This window comes from Pseudorca crassidens, chromosome Y (genome assembly GCF_039906515.1).
Source record: "Pseudorca crassidens isolate mPseCra1 chromosome Y, mPseCra1.hap1, whole genome shotgun sequence".
Taxonomy (NCBI): domain Eukaryota; kingdom Metazoa; phylum Chordata; class Mammalia; order Artiodactyla; family Delphinidae; genus Pseudorca; species Pseudorca crassidens.
Window position 1 is genome coordinate 7,101,288 of NC_090318.1, and position 18,342 is coordinate 7,119,629.

At 49.5% G+C, this 18,342-nt stretch overlaps 1 long non-coding RNA gene across 3 annotated transcripts in view; it reads left to right on the plus strand.

The window, feature by feature from the left end:
• LOC137217808 (uncharacterized) overlaps positions 1 to 17,241 on the plus strand; it is a 66,110-nt gene extending 48,869 nt beyond the window's left edge. For 2 of the 3 annotated variants that reach the window (XR_010940261.1, XR_010940262.1), the window contains exon 5: positions 4,144 to 5,388. This is a non-coding gene — a long non-coding RNA (uncharacterized lncRNA). Of the gene's footprint in view, positions 1 to 4,143; positions 5,389 to 17,149 lie in introns of those variants that run through there. The other variant, XR_010940263.1, reaches the window with a different exon arrangement.
• Positions 17,242 to 18,342: the final 1,101 nt, after the last annotated feature.

Consider the following 18,342-nt stretch of genomic DNA (forward strand, 5'->3'; position numbering starts at 1 on the left):
TTTGCCCACGAGACTGCTTCTCCCACCCTTCCTCCTGTTCCCCGGCAATGTTAGCATGAAGGTGCTTTCTCAGCAGTGCCAGAGTTGCCCTCCACCTGGGCTGAATTAGAGCTCCCGCCGGCAGTGGGAGGGGGCTGGGAGTGGTCCCCTGGGGCTCGAATTCTGGTGGCCACGGCACTAGACGTTCCTCACAACTTGATTGTGAAGTATTAGTGTACCCATGCTTCAGGTGCAGGAAATAAGGCATCCTGAAGTTTGAGGGACTCGCTGAGAACCCTGACCTCTCAAGTGCCACGTGGGCCTCTGAGCCCCGGTCTCCAGCATCCCTCTGCTTCCGCCGTGAGGCCAGGCCAACAAGCTTGAGTGTTTAGTTCACAGGAGAGGGAGACCCAGGAAGAGTGTGCCAGAGACACCTGTGCAACCACATTCTGTACCATCCACAGAAATAGGGGCGGGATGCTATATTCGTTTCCTAGGGCTGCCATAACTGGTACCACAGACCGGGTGACTTGAAACAACAGAAATCGATTCTTCCCCAGCTCTTGAGGCCGGAAGTCTGAAATCAAGGTGTCGTGGCAGAGCTGTGCCCTCTGAGGGCCTTGGGGGAAATCCATTTCCTGCCTTTCTCTTGGCTTCGGGTGCTGCTGGCAATCCTTGGTGTCGCTCGGCTTGGGGACGCATCCGTCCAACCTCTGTCATCACATGGGCTTCTGCCTGGGTGTCCTCATGTCCTTGTCCCTCCGTGCACGTCTGTCTCTGTGTGTCATCGTCTCTCCTCACAAGGACATCCGTCATACTGCGTCAGTGCCCTCCTTGATCCAGTAGGGCCTCCTGCTAACTAATGATGTCTGCAAAGACCCGATTTCCAGCTAAGAGGACATTCGTGAGAACCAGAGCTTGGAACTGCCACGTGTCTGTTGGCGGGGGGGGAGGCACAATTCAACCCCTAACACGCGAGCTGCGACGCCGCTTGTTTTCTGCTCACCTCGCTGGAGGCGTGCAGCGAGGGGAAGCCACAGCTGGTGGAGAATGTGTTGCTGCTCAAGGCTGGCCCTGCACCTGAAGGCAGCAGCAGTTTTGGGTAGATCCTCACAATGTAAAGGTCACCCGCGGGCTCTGGGGTCTCATGCTGCTAAACGTCTCCCCATGCTCAGGACGGCCTCCACCGCAGAGCATGGCCCCACCCATGACGTCAGTAGGGCTGAGTCTGGCAAACCCTGCCTCCATCCCGGAAGGGATCAAGTGAGGCGTTCAGGCATCTCTCTGTGGGAGATACATGGGGTCCAGCTTGAGGAGCCCTGCCCCAGGCCATGCCCCGCGCTGTGTGAAACGCTCTTCAAATTGTCCGGTTCAGGAAACCCCGTTTCCTACCCAGGTGGACCCTGTCATGCTGATTTTTTTTTCAGTCCATTAGCAAAGGACTAATACAAGAGCAGGCGAGTTTTGAAGATGGAGGGAAAAGGTGTCGGAAGGTTCTGGAATGTGAGAGGCTGCCTGCTTGGACAGAGCAGAGGCAGCAGAGAACACATGGTTTTAAGCTGGGGGGAAGCAGGACATGGTGCTGTCAGCCCCAGGGAGAGGCCAGGCTCCCAGAAGGGAGTGGAGGACAGCTAGGGACTAAGTGTATGCCTCACAGCTTGGCAAGGGAGAGTGGACCACAGTCCTGCGTCAGCCAGCCGCTAGGAGAACGGGTAACCTACAGTCGACTCTGGAGAGCTTGGCGTCTTGGGTTACGTCTCATAAAGAAGTCAGGACCGGGCAAGTCAGAGGCGACGCTTGCTCCATTGAACCGTTTGCAGTTCTGAGCTGTCTGTCTGTTTGATGCATACCCTGCTTCTCTCGGTGGATGTGAAGCTCCTGCAGTATTCTCCTGCTGTCTTTAACTTTCCAACCCCCCTTCTTCTTACATTTTATATTTGCTTAGCTATCTTATTTATTTGCTTCAGATGTTTGGTTGTATGATACTAAATGTCAGCAGAGCGTTCTTACACACCCAGGCTGGCTTCCAACACTGCGTTTTGTTAAGTGATTTGCTTGGAACAAGAAACATTTTTCTATGAAATTAATGTCCTAAAATGGTGGGCTGTCCCAGGCCACACAACAAAAGCCTCCCATAGATACACTCTCCCTGAGGACCTAGCAATAGTCGTATGGGACCTGGTGTTTTCCTGGAGAAATACCTTTGGTGGGTGATCCAACCTGGAATTGCAGATCGACCTGTACCACGATTCCGTATCAGGTGAGATGGACGGCCAGGGAGGAAGGCTCCTTCAGGAAGCAGGCATAGCTCTGTCTCCTAGCATAGGGCTTGCACATCAGCCAGGAGCTGCAGGAATGGGGGGTTTGAATGGTCCAAAACTGGGGCAGGGGGTTCGCATGATGAGTCAGCTTGGGAGACGGAACCCGTAGGAGGAGGACGAGCTTGCGTAGAGCACGAGGAGGAGTGTGGTAGGCAGAATAAAGGCCCCCAAAGATGTTCCTATGCTAATCCTCAATGCCTGTGAATCTGACCTCACGTGGCAAAAGGGAGGTGAATAAATCACAGATCTGGAGATGGGCCGCTTATCCTGGATTATCCGCGCAGGCCCAGTAGATCCCAAGGGTCCTTGTGAGAGGAAGGTGAGAAAGTCAGGGGCAGAAAAGGAGATGTACGGATGCAAGCAGAGGTCAGCCAGGATGTGAAGATGTTACACAACTGGCTTGGAAGACAGAAAGGGGGGCCAGGAGCCTAGGAAAGCAGGCAGCCTCCAGAGCCTGGAAGAGGCAGAAAAACAGAGTCCCCTGAGAGCCTGAAGAAGGACCCGGCCCTGCCAACAGCCCATGCACTGTGAGAACGGAAATGTGTGTTGCTTTAACGCACTTTCAGCTTGTGATAATTAGTTACAGCAGCCATGTGGGGAAGGAACACGGCGGGGGTAGGGGGTGGGGCGGGGGTTAATGACCAGCAATGAGGGAAGTAAAGCATGCAGACGGAGAAGGACTGGAGGCTATTCCTCCCTTCACGCCACCACCTCTGTCCCCTGGCCACTGTGCTGAGGCAGAGAACTCAGGCGGGCGTGGCCTCCGAGGACGGACTGGGCTCACTCCTCCCTCGGGCCTGCCCTGGGAAACCCTGTCTCCCGGTAGCTTTCATCACCAAGGCCCTCATGACCCAACACTGTTCTCATCCCTCATTATTTGTCTTTTAAATGTGATAAGACATACGTAACATACAATTTGCCATTTTAACTATTTTTAACATCAATTCAGTGGCATTAAGGGCATTCACATTGTCGTACAAACATTACCGATACCCATCTTGAGAACTTTCTCTTTTTTGGTAATCGTATAAGTCATCTTTTTCCCCTCGAGGTATAGTTTTAGATCTTTTTTATTTATTTCCTTTTTTTTTTTTAATTTTTAAAAATTCTTTGGCTGCACCACACTGCAGGTAGGATCTTAGTTCCCTGACCAGGGATCAAACCCGCAGCCCCTGCATGGGAAGCGCAGAGTCTTAACCGCTGGACCACCAGGAAGGTCCCAAGGTATAGTTGATGTACAAGATCTCCAGAACTTTTTCATCTTCTCACACTGACCCTCTGTAACAGTAGAACAATACCTCTCCACTACCTCCTCTTCCAGCCCCGCCCTGGTAACCTCACATCTATTTTCTGTCTCTAGGAATCTGCCCATCGTGGATATTTCATATAAGAGGAGTCATACAGTATTTGTCTTGTGTTGTCCACCGTATTTCAGCCAGTGTAATACTTTTAAAGTCCATTTGTGTTGAAGAGCGAATCAGAAGTTCTTTCCTCTTTTTAGGCTGAATAATATTCCATCACATGGATAGGCCCCCTTTTGTTCATCCGCTCATCTACTGATGGACAGCTGGGCTGCTCGTACCCTTCGGCTGTTGTGAATAATACTGCAGTTAACGTTGGTGTACAGTATCTGTTTGGGTTCCTGCTTTCATTTCTTCAGGGTTTATACCTAGAGGTTGAATTATTGGGTCCTATGGTAGCTCCACATTTAACTTTTTTAGGCACCACCAGCTGTTTCCCACAGCAGCTGCACGATTTTACGTTCCCATCAACAGTGTGCTAGGAGGTTCCCATTTCTCCGCATCCTGGCCAACACTTGCTACTTTGTTTGTTTTCATTACAGCCATCCTAGTAGTCACGCAGAACACTCATGCTTGATAGAAAAACTCAGTTAAGTACCTAAACTGTCCCTCGGGGAGCAGGGAAACTGGGTGAGGAGGAACCACGAGAAGCCTTCAGGAGCGAAATCTTCAGCACTCAGAAAAGAAAGGAAAGAGGAAGGAAGTTCCTTGAGAGTCCCACGAGGGTGGCCCCTCATGGGTAAGAGACACACAGGCAGGAATCGTAAGACAGGCACCAGGCGTGCATTACCTTCCGCCTGGCCAGACGTGGGGGCCTGGCCCTAATCCCTTCATCAGCATCTTTTTTTTTCTTTTAATATTTATTTATTTATTTGGTTGCACCGGGTCTTAGTTGCAGCAGGCGGGCTCCTTAGTTGCAGCTCACCAGCTCCTTAGCTGTGGCATGCAAACTCTTAGTTGCGACATGCATGTGGGATCTAGTTCCCCAACCAGGGATCGCACCCGCCGGGCCCCCTGCATTGGGAGCTTGGAGTCTCAACCACTGTGCCACCAGTGAAGTCCGCCTTAGTCAGCATCTCGAACACCCACACAAGGACTCGCAGCTGTGGACCTCTTCTGCTTTATGATGATCCAGCAGAGCAAGAGACCTCAGAGGGAAAGGAGCCATTGTCTGCTCTACCGACATGACTATTCGATGAGCCCTCATCTCCGAGCATCACGGTAGGCCGTAATTTGACCCGCAATACTAGCCCTACGAACCTGATCAATTTGTGGCTGGAGAGTTGGAGAGGGTGGAGGTGTGGGATCGCTAGGCCATCACACACCGCTTAAGACAACTAACTGCTCTTCTGGCAGCACGTTTTCTGAAACGACGTCCAAGAGAAAAAGATGGGTGTATGATACCGCGTGGCGTGTGCGAATCAGACATGTCTGCCAGTTATGTGGACCAGTGAGGACATCTGCCTAGCGGCCTTTTTTCCTTTGTTACCATAATAGACAGAAGCAATTTTATGTCTTTAAGACATACAAATAGCAAAAAATCTATGTGACTTGGGTGTTTTCACAGTTAATTGTGTGCGTGTGTGTGTGTGGTAAAAAACATGACATAAAATTTACCATATTACCCATTTTTAAGTGTAAAGTTCAATGATGTTAAGTATATTCACATTTTTGGGAAACAGATCTTCAGAACTTCTTCATCTTGCAAAACTTAAACAACTCCCCATTTCTACTTTCTGCTTCTGTGAATTTGAGTACTTTCCACACCTCAGAGAAGTGGGATCTTATAGTATTTGCCTTTTTGTGAATGGCTTATGTCAGTTAGCATAATGGCGTCAAGGTTTGGGGGGGTGGTTAATATTTATTTATTTGGCTGCGTTGGGTCTTAGTTGCGGCACACAGGATCTTCGTTGTGGCACACGGGCTTCTCTCTAGTTGTGGCGCTCTAGAGCCCAAGCACCGCAACTGCTGAGCCCGCACACGAGTTTAGTTGCCCCGCGGCATGTGGGATCTTAGTTCCCTGACCAAGGTTCGAACCCGCGTCGCCTGCATTGGAAGGAGGATTCTTAACCACTGGACCACCAGGGAAGTCCCTGGCCTCAAGGTTTATCCATGTTGGAGCATGTGACAGGATTTCCTTCTCTCTTAAGGCTAAATCATGTGATAGGATTTCCTTCTCTTTTAAGGCTGAATCATATTCCATTGTGTATACATATATTGTGTGTATAGACCACATTTTGTTTACCCTTTGATAGGCATTTGGGTTACTTCCACCTCTTGGCTATTGTGAATAATTTTGCTATGAATGTGGGTGTATGAATCTCTCTTCAAGACCGTGCTTTCAGTTCTTTTGAAGATCGATCTATCTATATCTCTGGATGTGGGATTCCTGGATCATCACAGAGTTAGCATCTTTTTGGACTACAAAACAACAAAATTAACAGTGCAAAGACCAGTTGACAAACTATATTTGTACACCAGGGGCGAGCTCATAAGAGGGAAACTTTCTTGCTCCCTTTATGCCTTATTTACAGTTTATTATGAGAGCTTTTTTATTCCACTTGTTATGGAAGAATATATATAGAAACATACAAAAACCTTAAGTGTGCAGTTTAATGAATTTTCTTAAACTGAACACACTTGTGTAACCCACATTCATGTCAAGAAAGAGGACATTACCATACCCGAGAAGCTCCGTTCCCCTCATGACCTCCCCAAGAGTCAACTCTGTTCTGATCGCTCAACCTAAATAAGCATTGTTGATACTCAGAACATCATAGGGGAATAAAGAGAAGAGAGGAGAGGAGAGGAGAAGAGAAGAGAATGGAAGGGAAGAGAAGAGAAGGGAAGGGAAGGGAAGGGAAGGGAGGGGAGGGGAGGGGAGGGGAGGGGAGGAGAGAAAGGAAGGGAGAGAAGGAAGGAAGGAAGGGAGGAAGGAGGGAAGGAAAGAAGGAAGGAAGGAAGGAAGCTGAGTGTGAAGGGCCCTTCCCTTGAGCTGTGTGACTTTAGGCAATTCAGTTAACAGCTAAGCCTCAGCTTTCAACCTCTTACAGTGGCAATTCTCCTAAATGCCCAGCCGTCGACCAGCTCAGCACTGTCATGAGGGCCATAACCAGGTTATCCAATTTTATTACAACTTAGAGAAAGCAACGTTCTGTTGGGGTTTGATGTGATAGAACTTCTGGGTCCATCCCCTCCTCTTTGGGATGGAGATTCTAGAAGAGCACTTGTCAGTCAGTCATGTCCACTCTCAAGTTTATTTGGGATTTGGCAGTGAGAGACAGGAAGGTGAAGGACAGATAGGATCTGAGAGTTCTACTTCCGGTCCGGAGGGAACAACCTCAAGCCAACAGGAAACATGAAGACTGAGTGATTCAATGCCAAGTGAAATGAACGTCAGTTCTGCCACTAGCGATTCTTTATTAGTCCAGGTGGCTCTTAATTTTCATGTCTGTACTTAGCACAACTTCTGAAATCCTCATTGAGAGGTGTGGAATCATTCCCCCACCTTTAGGTGTGTGTGAAATAGGACAGTTCTCATGCAAGGCTATGTAAATCCTGGATTATCTGGGTGGGGCCAATGTAATGACAGGAGTCCTTAAACGTGGAAGGGGAAGGCAGAAAAATTCAAATCAGAGAAGATTTGACTGTGGAAGAATGGTGAGAGAGTTGCAGTGTTGCTGAATTTGCAGACAAAAGCCTTTGACCTCCGGATAGAACTTGGCTCCGGGTTTAGGAAGACACATGGAGCTGAGCCAGTCCTAGCTCAGCAGAGCTCAGCAAGGGCAGAGTTGAAGCACAGCCTGCATGCATTGTGAGCGAGAAATAAAGGATTGCTGCAGTTGCAGCAGACAAAGCTCGTACATGCAGTACACCAGAGGATGCAGTCTGCAGGGACCAGCCTCCAGTGCACACCACGTGGCAGAGCAGGGCTGCGAATGGATCTGGGGACCAATGGGGGAGAACCACCACGGCAGAGCATGGTGGAAGAAACCTAGAGAGTTACTTTCATGAGGGACTCTGGGCAGGAGACTTCAAGCCATGTGGAGGAGGCCAACAGAGCAGGCTGAATGAGAAGGGGATGAAGTGCAGGGAGGACTCTGCCCAGGACGGCATCACACTAACCCTGGGATTCGTCTCCCAGCCTGGCTTTGCACTGGATTCATGTTCCAGTCCTATGAGGAAAGGGGCAACCACCAAGGACTGCATGAGACACTCTGGGGTTCAAGTAGTGGTGATGTGGTCCCTTCCCAGCACAGGGTCACACATACAAAGCCACCCCTGCTTTGACTTGTGAGGGCTTGTAGTACACTGAGGGCAATGACCAAGGCAGAGGAGAAGACGGTGGTGCCCTGCATGGCACTGTGGTGACCCAGGAAGCTTGTCCTTGACAAGGCTGATGTTTCTCAACCCCCTGTACATTCCTGAATGTCAGGGACCCACCTCTCTGTAGATTTCAGTGGTGGGCAGTGTCGTGAGTATGCACCGGTAAGTGTTTCCAGCTGTGTGGTGCCCCACCCAGCTCACCAAGAGATGTGAGGGAGACAGGAAGTACATGGGAGGAGGAGGGATAATCCTGGCCTTTGCCGGTCAAGGTCACATACCTGTCACCTTGTTGAATTCTCTACATGGTTTATGCTGGATCGAAACAAGAAACAGATTTTCTTATTTTTCTTCGTGGCAATCTGACCTCATCTTTACTCATCGTTTAAGATGAACTCTTGCTGAGGAATTTGACCTTCTAATATTTCAAATTAGAATCCTACACAGGAGAGGTAGAGGGTCTTAAACAGGATGACCTAGGTTAGCAGTCAGGGTAACAGAAGGCTTTGCGGGGGAAGCAAGACCGAAGGTGAGATCTAGTGGGCTGACCCAGGCAGAGGGGACAGAGGGCATTCTGGGGAGGGAGAAATGGGTACGTACAATTCCTGAGAGGGGATGGAGAAAGGTCCCCTTTCCCAGAGGAAAAATGACTGGTGATGCCACTCTGTCATGCCACGCCTACACTGTACCCACCAAGAAATGATGGGGAAAGTAAGCGCTGTGCTTAGAATCCAAGAATTGTCCTGAAACTGGCGGCACATTGTAGCTTTGAAAATGAGCGCAGCCCGGATCCTGCCCCCAATGAAGTCTACTTAATTCGTTGCTGTGGGGCGTGGCCTGGGCTGTGGAATTTTTTTTTTTTTTTTGCGGTACGCGGGCCTCTCACTGTTGTGGCCTCTCCCGTTGCAGAGCACAGGCTCCGGACGCGCAGACTCAGCGGCCATGGCTCACGGGCCCAGCCGCTCCGTGGCATGTGGGATCTTCCCGGACCAGGGCACGAACCCGTGTCCCCTGCATCGGCAGGCGGACTCTCAACCACTGCGCCACCAGGGAAGCCCTGGGCTGTGGAATTTTTAAAGGCTCTTCTAGTGTTTTCACTGTGCAGCCAGTATTGAGAATTGCTGATCTAAAGCAATGGTTCCCCGACTTCAGCATTCACCTGGGCAACCCGGAGGTTTGCTAAAACACAAGAGTCCTTCGCCCTACCCCTAGAATTCTCAATTCAGGAGGTTTGGAGAGGGGTTGGATCGTTTGTATCTCTCGTAATTTGCCAGGTGTTGCTGATGCTGCTGGTCCCAGCACCACACTTTGAGAACCACTAAAGGGAGAAAAAAACTGAACTTAGGTGCTGGGAGTGGGGGACCAGGGTAGAACTATGAGTGAATAAAAGATGCTAATTTCAGGAAATTTTCAGCATTGGACCATGTTGGGAAGAATTCAACATGGCCCAGTGCGTGGGCATCCCTAGACTATACAGAGCCTGACAATTGAAAGTCAGTTTTGCCAGAAGTCCAGGTACGGTAGAGAGAGATCCATCTGCAGGAGGCAGGACCCATTCCTGCACTGTGTTCCAGTCCCTGGAGGCAAGAGCCAAGCTTGCCCATGAGAGCCAAGGACACAGAGAACCCAACATGGATCCCTCTTGGGGTGTATGAACAGGGGCTGGAGAAGGGGATGTGGGACCTCAGGAAGAGGGAGAGGCAGAGATGTTGGATCCCAGCTGGCAAGCAGATATTGAAGGAGCCTGGAAATTCAGGGTCCCCAAGTGGAGAAGCCCAAGCCCCACCCACTGAGACTGACTGAGGGCTCAGCAGTCAGCATGCGTAACCCACCTCTCCCTCCCCTTCTAGTCTAGCTGGCCCCATTTATGTTTGTATAATAACACTTCTGGAGGAGGGGGGCAGAGGGGGCCACATGGAGGTGAAGGTGGCATGGGGTGATGGGAAGGAGGAACGCTCTGAAGAAAGCACGGTAGGCAGATTCTCAGGGGGCCCCATGATTCCCATCCCCCATGTGCATGCCTTGTATAATCCCCTCCCCTTGAGTGTGCGTGGGACCTGTGAACATGACGAGATGTAACTCCTGTGATTAGGCGACTAATCAGTTGACTGTGAGTCATTCAAAAGGGAAGACTACCCAGGGTGGGCCTGACCTAATCAGGGGAGATTTATGAACTGTGCGCCTGGCTTAATCACACGAGCTTTATAAAAGCAGAGAGACTCTCCTGGGGGTCTCAAACACGAAACAAACAGCAACTTGTGAGCTGCCTGTGGAAAAGGGTGGTCTCTAGGAGCTGAGGGCCTCAGTCCTACAACCATGAGGGACTGAATTAGCCAACAACCAGTGGGTCTGGGAGAGAACCCTGAGCTTCAGATGAAAAGGCAGCCCGAGCCAACACCCTGATTGCAGCCTAGTGAGACCCTGAGCAGAGGACCTCGTTATGCCATGTCCAGATTCCTGATCCAGGGAACGGAGAGGACAAGTGTGCGCTGTTTGAAGTCTCTAAATTTGGGGTCACTGGTAATGCAGCAGTAAAAGAACAATCCACTAGGGAACATATATACACCCTCAGTCAGGCACCATTTAATACTTTTTTTTTTTACTGGCTACGATGAAAACAAAATGAGTTGCATTCCCTTTGCCATTTATTCACTTGACTTCAATGAAGAGAGGGTCGGTCATGGAGAAATCAGCCGGATTCCCTGCAGAAGGCTTGCTACTATCACTTTCCAGGGTAACTGGCGGGGCTGTTTTCTTCAAGTTTTTGTTTTTTTGGCTGCGTTGGGTCTTAGTTACAGCACGTGGGATCTTTTGTTGTGGCACGTGGGCTCAGTAGTTGCAGCGGGAGGGCTTAGTTGCGCCGCGGCTTGTGGGATCTTAGTTCCCCGACTGGGGATCGAACTCGAGTCCCCTGCGCTGGAAGGTGGATTCTTAACCACTGGACCACCAGGGAAGTCCCTGGGGGGCTGTTATAGTCTAACCCTTTCTAAGCTCTTCACTTACCTGAATCTCAACCGCAGGCTTCTGGCAGGTCCCCTCTACTCCCCAGGAGAGGCAGGGTCCCTGTCCAGGGACCCCCGACCCACTCTGCAGGGCCTTGTGAAAGCATTCCCTCTCAACTAGTGTGGGGTTGGCGTATGTGCTTCCTTAAGCTTCCCGCTTTTCCGGGCAAGAATCACGACTTCAGCTTTTCCTGAGCACTTAACCAAAGGCACACTTGCAGCCTGCCAAATGCTGATCAAAGGTGAGCTAGTAATAATATCCCAATGGCAAGTTTCTGCAACGTAGCGGTTCTCAAAGTGCGCTTCTCAGACCAGCGTCAGCCTCTGCTGGGAACTTGTTCGAAAGGCAGATTCTTGGGTTTCCCCCAGACCTGCTGAGTCAAAACCCCCAGGACTGGGGCCCAGCCACCTGGGTTTGGTAAGTCCTCCCAGAGGTTCTGCTGCACTTTTAGTTTGAGTATCACTGCTCTGGCCTGATGTTTTGTATTTTTCAGGTCATCGGTCCCTTAATAATTCCCGGTTCTCTTTCCCCCGATTTTTTGGTAGTTATTTTATTTTGGATTTTGAGCTGAAGTTCTCCAAATCATGTAATTCATATTGTGTCTGATCACATTGTTCCTAATTGTTTGAGACGCATATTTCAGTGGAATCATCATAGCTTCGGTTTGTTGAGCAGTGACTGTGTACTAACCGTAGACCTGAATGCAGAAAGCTTCCTCTCAAATCAGCCTCAGAAGAAGAGGTAGCCTTGGCCCCAACCTTCAGAGGCAGAATCCGGAGCAGCGCCCTGTGAATAATGCATGCGCCGCATCCCACAGCCAGCACCGACTCGAAATTCAAAGCCACCGTGTCTCGCTCCAAAATCGGTGCTTGTAACCCCAGACTAAACAGTTTCAGAACCTTAGACTCTGACTTTTAAAGGGCACCAACTGTTTATTGCATCCAGATATTTTGCCACCAGAAGCAGCTTGACATAGGTAAAGTGGAGTGCCACCAGGGGAGGTTGGAGGGCATCAGACGGAAGGTCCCTCCCTTCTCCTGGTGTTGCCTCATCATGAGCTGTGTTCATTCTGAAGCTTATTTGCCGAGCTATTCTTTTGTTCTGGGGATGACCAACGCCTTTTAAAGGTGTAAGGCCAACTGGCCCGAGGCAGGGGAACACAATCAGATTCACAGGTTGCATCAGACCGAAATTCTCCTGACCACCCAGTTCCAGGAACTGACCTGGGGACTTTGAACCCAGCCCAGCCTTCCCGCCTTTCGAGGGGCGGGACCAACAGTCCCCCAGGATACCCGAAAAGACCACCAAATAAGGAATACCCTGCGCCCTCCCAGATTCGCCACACCCCTTTCCCTTCTTCCCCTATAAAATCTTGCCAGACCCTCGCGCGGGTGCGACTTCTCTGGCCCCTTTCTCTCGGACCAGTGAACCTCGCCCGGGAGCGCTCCCTAATGAAGCTCACTTGAAGCTTTCCTCTGTTTCGCGGTGCCGTTTGTTAAGATCCGACCTTACAAAAGGAATAGAGCAGACTATGCCCAAAGCACGTCAAGGTCTTCCTTGTCGGTGTCGCTCTGGCACCCTGTGAAAACCACTTGGCCCTTCCACTCTGCTCCAAACTCCCTGCTCCCTCCAGCTGGTCCTGGAATCAGCTTCCACCACCTCTGCCTTCATACCGCTGTGTCCCCCTCTCACCTGGGACCCCTCCCCAGGGCTTCCAGCTGCCCCGTCCCCTCTGCATCTGGCCTCTGCAGCATTTCGGGCCACACCAACCATCTCTGTGACATTGGATGTGACACCACAATTATATCGGGGGGTCCTTAAGCAACCCCCCAGACAAAGGCTGGCAGTTCCCCCTCCTGCCTCCTGGCCCTCTTGGCCCTGCACTGGAAGGAGGTGTCCCGTGGTGCCTGAGCACCATGAAAACCGAGGGAAAAGGGATTCAATCTCCTGCCGCCATGTTGCTTCCTCCTCTGAGGTTCTCATGTCATGACACAGTCCTTTGGGGCCTTAAAACCTTTCCCTTTTCAGGACTCTCCTAGTAAAGTGGAGAAGTAACGTTATAAAACTTGGTCATATTTTGTTTGGGTTTTTCTATGGCACTAAAATATACATAACATAAATCTGAATCGTTTTTAAGCGTACAGTTCAGTGGCATTAAGCGCGTGTACAATATTGTGCGTCTATCACTACCATCCACAGCCTGAACTTTTCCATCACCCCCAAGAGACACTCTGTTCCCATTAAACAACATCTCCATCCCTTTGTCCCCCAGCCCCTGGTGACAACGATTCTTTCTGTTTCTATGAACTTGCCTATGCTGGGTACCCCATATAAGTAGAATCATGAGATATTTGCTCTTTTGTGTCTGTGTCATATTATTTTTGGAAAAGGAAGAGAGTGATAGGTGTAGAGGCAGGGAGTGCATAGTGATGAATGGAATTGGTCAACGGCCAGTGACAGAAATTCCTGTCGAAACAGAATAAAGCATAAGTCCTTGTGTGTTCGTTGTCTGCTGCTCCGTAAAAAATTACCACAAGTTCAGTGGCTTTAAGCGCACACATTTTGGGGATTCCCTGGCAGTCCAGTGGTTAGGACTCCACGCTTTCACTGCTGAGGGCGCAGGTTCAATCCCTGGTCACGGAACTAAGATCCTGCAAGCTGAGTGGTGCAGAAAAAAACCAAAAAAACCCACACACATTTCTATGCATCAGGAGTCCAGGCACAGCTTAGCCGGCTCCTCTGCTTGGGGGCTCACAGGGTCTGCAGTCCAGATGTCAGCTGGGCTGCTTTCTCATCTGGAGGTTCAACTGAGGCAGAGTCAGCTCCCAAGCTCCCTCAGGTTGTTAGAAGAATCCATTTCCTTGCAACTGCAGGATGTAGGGCCCTCGCTTCTTGCTGGCGGCCCTTGATTCCTTGCCACACAGCAGCTGACTTCCTCAATCCTGCAAGGTGGTCTCTAGAGCTTCTAGCTACAACTTAATCAGAGGAGTGACCGCCACCCTACATGCCATATTCTCTCGGTTAGAACCGAATAACAATTCCTGCCCACACTCCAGGGGATGGGACCCCCACAAAGGCATGAACACCAGGGGGCAGGACTCAAGGGGGCTGCCTAGGGTCTGTGCAACACGCCTTCAGGGTGGGAGAACTGAGGGGAGAAATGTTCATAGAAAGCCAGCCAGGGGGACGTTTTGCTCCTTCTTGAGTTTACATGAGGTTGCCCCGAATTTGGCCAGCAGACCTCAAAGATAGGTAGTCAGACCTTTCACCCCGAAAACATGGGGCAGCCGGTCTTTTCTAAGAGCTTACAATTAAGACTGGAATTAAAAACACAATCAAGGGAAAGATTACTTTTAAGTATTACTTAGTCATCTTCCTCCACCTGCAAGTTGCAGCCTCAGAATAACTTGGAGGAAAAAAATCCCTGGTTATTTACATTTGCTCTCTATTTTTAACCGCCTTTCTGTTTTAAACATTTAATATCTTCCAAACCCCTATTGGAAGCCACTGAACCTGTAGCAAGATATCCTATTTATTTTTGTAGCTATTTTCATCTGCTTAGAGAACTTTTTGTTTTCATCTGAGCTCTTAGGGGAGGTGAAGCAGGTCAGCATGTCTGGCCCATTTGTCAACTGGCTATGCTGCCTTCTTAATAAAACGGTGCTAAATTCAGAGCTACTTATCACGTGTCTCTTTTTATGTGGCTCAGTTTTTCCATTACTTGAAGTTCCCAAATGCTAATAAACCCTAATGTGCTATATTTGGTGGAATGAATGCATTATGCTTTTCAGAGTTGATGTTTTTACATAAATAGAACATGTTCTGCAAGAGAGAGGGAAAAACCACCCTCGTAGGGCATACATCCATTTGATTTTTTCTTCCCCCTGTTGATCTGGAGCTGTTTAATCAGAGAAGGAGGGAGGGGGAAAAAGATAAACAAGGCAGAGGGAAAAATACACCTACAGATTCGGCCCACCTCTTCTGCCTTCTGTCTTTGGGCTGCAGGTTCCTTTTGTATCCGTTGATTTCACAATCACTAATCATACACTCTCAAATGGATCTAATGTAAAAGATGTGTCTGGAAGACAGAAAAATGACTCTCCAAGACTCCGTAAGACAATACCTTTGTTGTTGTTCCAGCTGTAGTTAGAATAAACATTTTGCTATGGAGTCACTCGAAACTCATTAAAATCCCAACGATAAAAATCACCTCCAGTGAGAGAAATCAGAAGCGTTAGCAAACTTCCGTGGGAGTTATCAACTCTGAGTGGAATGAGGGCCCCTTGTAGACAGGAGCCGCGTCTCCATGTGGCTGCTGGTTGCTCAGGTGTACCCATAGGTAAGACACATGATGTTTTGCAAGTTATACTCAGAGGTTAAAGACAAAAATCCAACCTAACCTAAGGCTGGTGCAGTAGACACTGCAACAGAATGTGAAACCAGTGACTAAAAATCAACAAACATCATTCAGACCCACCATCGGGAATATTGTTTTACTCCCCTCCGCCTCCCCCTCGCCCTCACCGCACTCCACCTTCCTCTTCCTTCCTCTCCCCTCCAAATCTGTCTTTGTTGCGTGATACTGTATTCTTTTTCAACCAGCTTCTGGCACAAAGATGGAGCATTTTAAGAGTTTAATGTCAGATTACTCACATTTCCCTCTTGAATGTTTTCTAATTCCATCCTTCCAAGGAGAGGAAGAAATACAAAATGTATCTCTCTACCTGCAGGCTGTTGCTGTCACCGTCTCTGACCGGTGTTTCTGGGAACAGTCAAACCAGTAGGTCAATGTAACTTGTAGTACGCAGCAAACAAAACCTGGCATTGCTTATCCTTTACCTGTTGAGCTATGCTGTTGTCATTTACGGCTTCTATTAAGGAAAGTATGCTTCTTTGCCTCAAGAAGCTCCAGCAGCAGCCAGTATCTGGACTTCATCCTGGGCGGCCGAGGGGCCAGTTCTCCTGGATTCTCAACCATGCACATGAATATGCGTCCTTGTGGCGGGTCTTCCTGCACGTGCGTTTCTCTGAAATTAAAGTGCAGCCACAAATCCAAGGAAGAGGCTTTTGTGTTTTTGCAGTCTAGTGGGAAAATAACTTTCGGCTCCTTTTTCCAATTTTAAATTAATTTTATTTTGAAAAAAAAGGTTAATATTTTAGGAACTTCCCTGGTACATTTTTTCTTTTTTTTGGCCAACATGAAATTCATATAACATGAAATTAGCCCTTTAAAGCAGACAATTCAGTGGCATGGATAGTATATTCACAGCCTTCAAACTCACTCCTCGTTCCAGTCTGCCTTTGCTCTGGTCCCGCCCTGAATCTGCTTTGTGCCTCTAATGATACACCTGTCCGGGGTGTTTCATGGAAATGAAATTCTGTCATGTGTGGCCTTTCCTCTCTGGCTTCTTTCACTCAGCATACTTCTGAGATTCCTCTGCATTGTAGCATGTGTCAGTAATTCATTAAATTCATTTTTTTTTAAACCCCACATTTGTTTATTTATTTATTTTTGGCTGTGTTGGGTCTTCGCTTCTGTGTGACGGCTTTCTCTAGTTGTGGCAAGTGGGGGCCACTCTTCATCGCGGTGCGCAGGCCTCTCACTATCGCGGCCTCTCTTGTTGCGGAGCACAAGCTCCAGACGTGGAGGCTCAATATTTGTGGCTCACGGACCTAGTTGCTCCGCGGCATGTGGGATCTTCCCAGACCAGGGCTCGAACCCGTGTCCCCTGCATTAGCAGGCAGATTCTCAACCACTGTGCCACCAGGGAAGCCCCTAAATTCATTTTTAAATGAAAATAATTTTAGATGAAAAAAATAATTTTGAATGCACTTTAGGTGTTCGTTTATTGAGCACCTGCTGCGTGCGAGGCAGTAGACTGTAGTTAGCATGATGTAAACGTTGACCTTCTCCCCGAAATAAGCCTGCCCTGGTCACTGGAGCACCCCACCCCCATGCCACAGTCTCTGACATAAAACTATGCCAGGTGGGTTCCCAAATTAGCCAGATCCTGTGACTGAAAGCCTTTCATCTTTGGAGAGATTTATTCTCCTTCCCCTCCCACCTTTCTTTAGAGCAACGTCCATTTCCCCTGAAAGCACAGACTCATTTTAGAATTGTCATTAAAAAAAAAAAAAAAAAAAAAAAGATATAGCATGCAAACAGTAAAAAAAGGGGGAAAAAAGAATTGTCCTTTTAATTCATAGTGTGTCCATAAACAGGATGCAGAGGCCTGTGACTATCACAAAGAAGAGCCAGCCCTCAGGAGCGCTGCACGCTGGCAGGGGAGAAAGGACACCAAGGCAAGATGGAGACAGCAGCGTGAGCGCTGGCCCGCAACCTGGTTTGTCCAGGTCGGGGAGGGGGAGGGAAGCGGGGAGGGGGTGGCCTGCGAGGTAAAGGCCCCTCGAGGCCCTCTGATGTGAAATGGGCTTTGAAGGAACAATCAGACTCTGTTGGAGGTGGGGGGGGGACATGGAGAGGGCAGGGTGAGGGCCTTGTGGCCAAAGGGGAGACTTGAGTCAAGACTTCGCTGCAGGAATAGGAGACAAGGCACAAATAAGCCATCTTGTTCAGAGTCAAGACTTATTTGGAAGTGAGCACGTGGTAGATGTCAAAACTGGCCCGCAAGAAAGAGAAGCAAAGGGGCAGTAACCCCCTCTCCCTTCGCTTCCTCCAACCTCCCCACGGCCACCGTCTGATTCCCCGGCTGCTCCAGCTCAGGTGCGAATGACTATGACCATGAGGTCTTCCTGCACCCAAGGGCCGCAAGTTCTGCAGGTGCCTCTATGATGCCAGATGAATTTCCCATCATGCCTCTCTTTCCATCCTTATGGCTCTCTCGACAAGTCTTGTGTGTGGAGACTTTGCTCTGCATATCTGACTGCGCTCCTCTCTCCCCTCCTCCCCGTGGCAACCTCCTCTGCACTCTTCCAGACCCATCTCTCCACCCCCCAGCCAGAGCGGCTTCCTCCTTTATATCGTCACCAAGTGTATCATACTCTTAGAATAACTGTTCAATCAAAAAAGACAGACTTTCTCTGTCCGGGTACACCTTGGGCATTGCCGATGATGCTGGGGCCTCACGGACGTTCCAACTTAGCTGGAAAAAAAAAACCATAAAGGGAAACCCTCCGTCGGGATCCAAGGCCCATACTGCAAGGTACCCCCGACTGGTAGAGCCCTTAAGTGCTCCAGATATTCAGAGGAGATAGAAAGAGCTGAGTGCAATTTGCAAAGCAGTCAGGGGGTGATGTCGGTAGAGAAGCGCAGGATGGTCACGACAGAACAATCGAGAACAAAGACGCGCTGCAATGCAAGCTGGGGTAGACTGTGGGCACGGGCAACGCGCACACGCTCGGAAGAGTCCAGCGTGGGTGATGAGGTCCTGGGCGGGGCGTGAAATGAAGGGGCA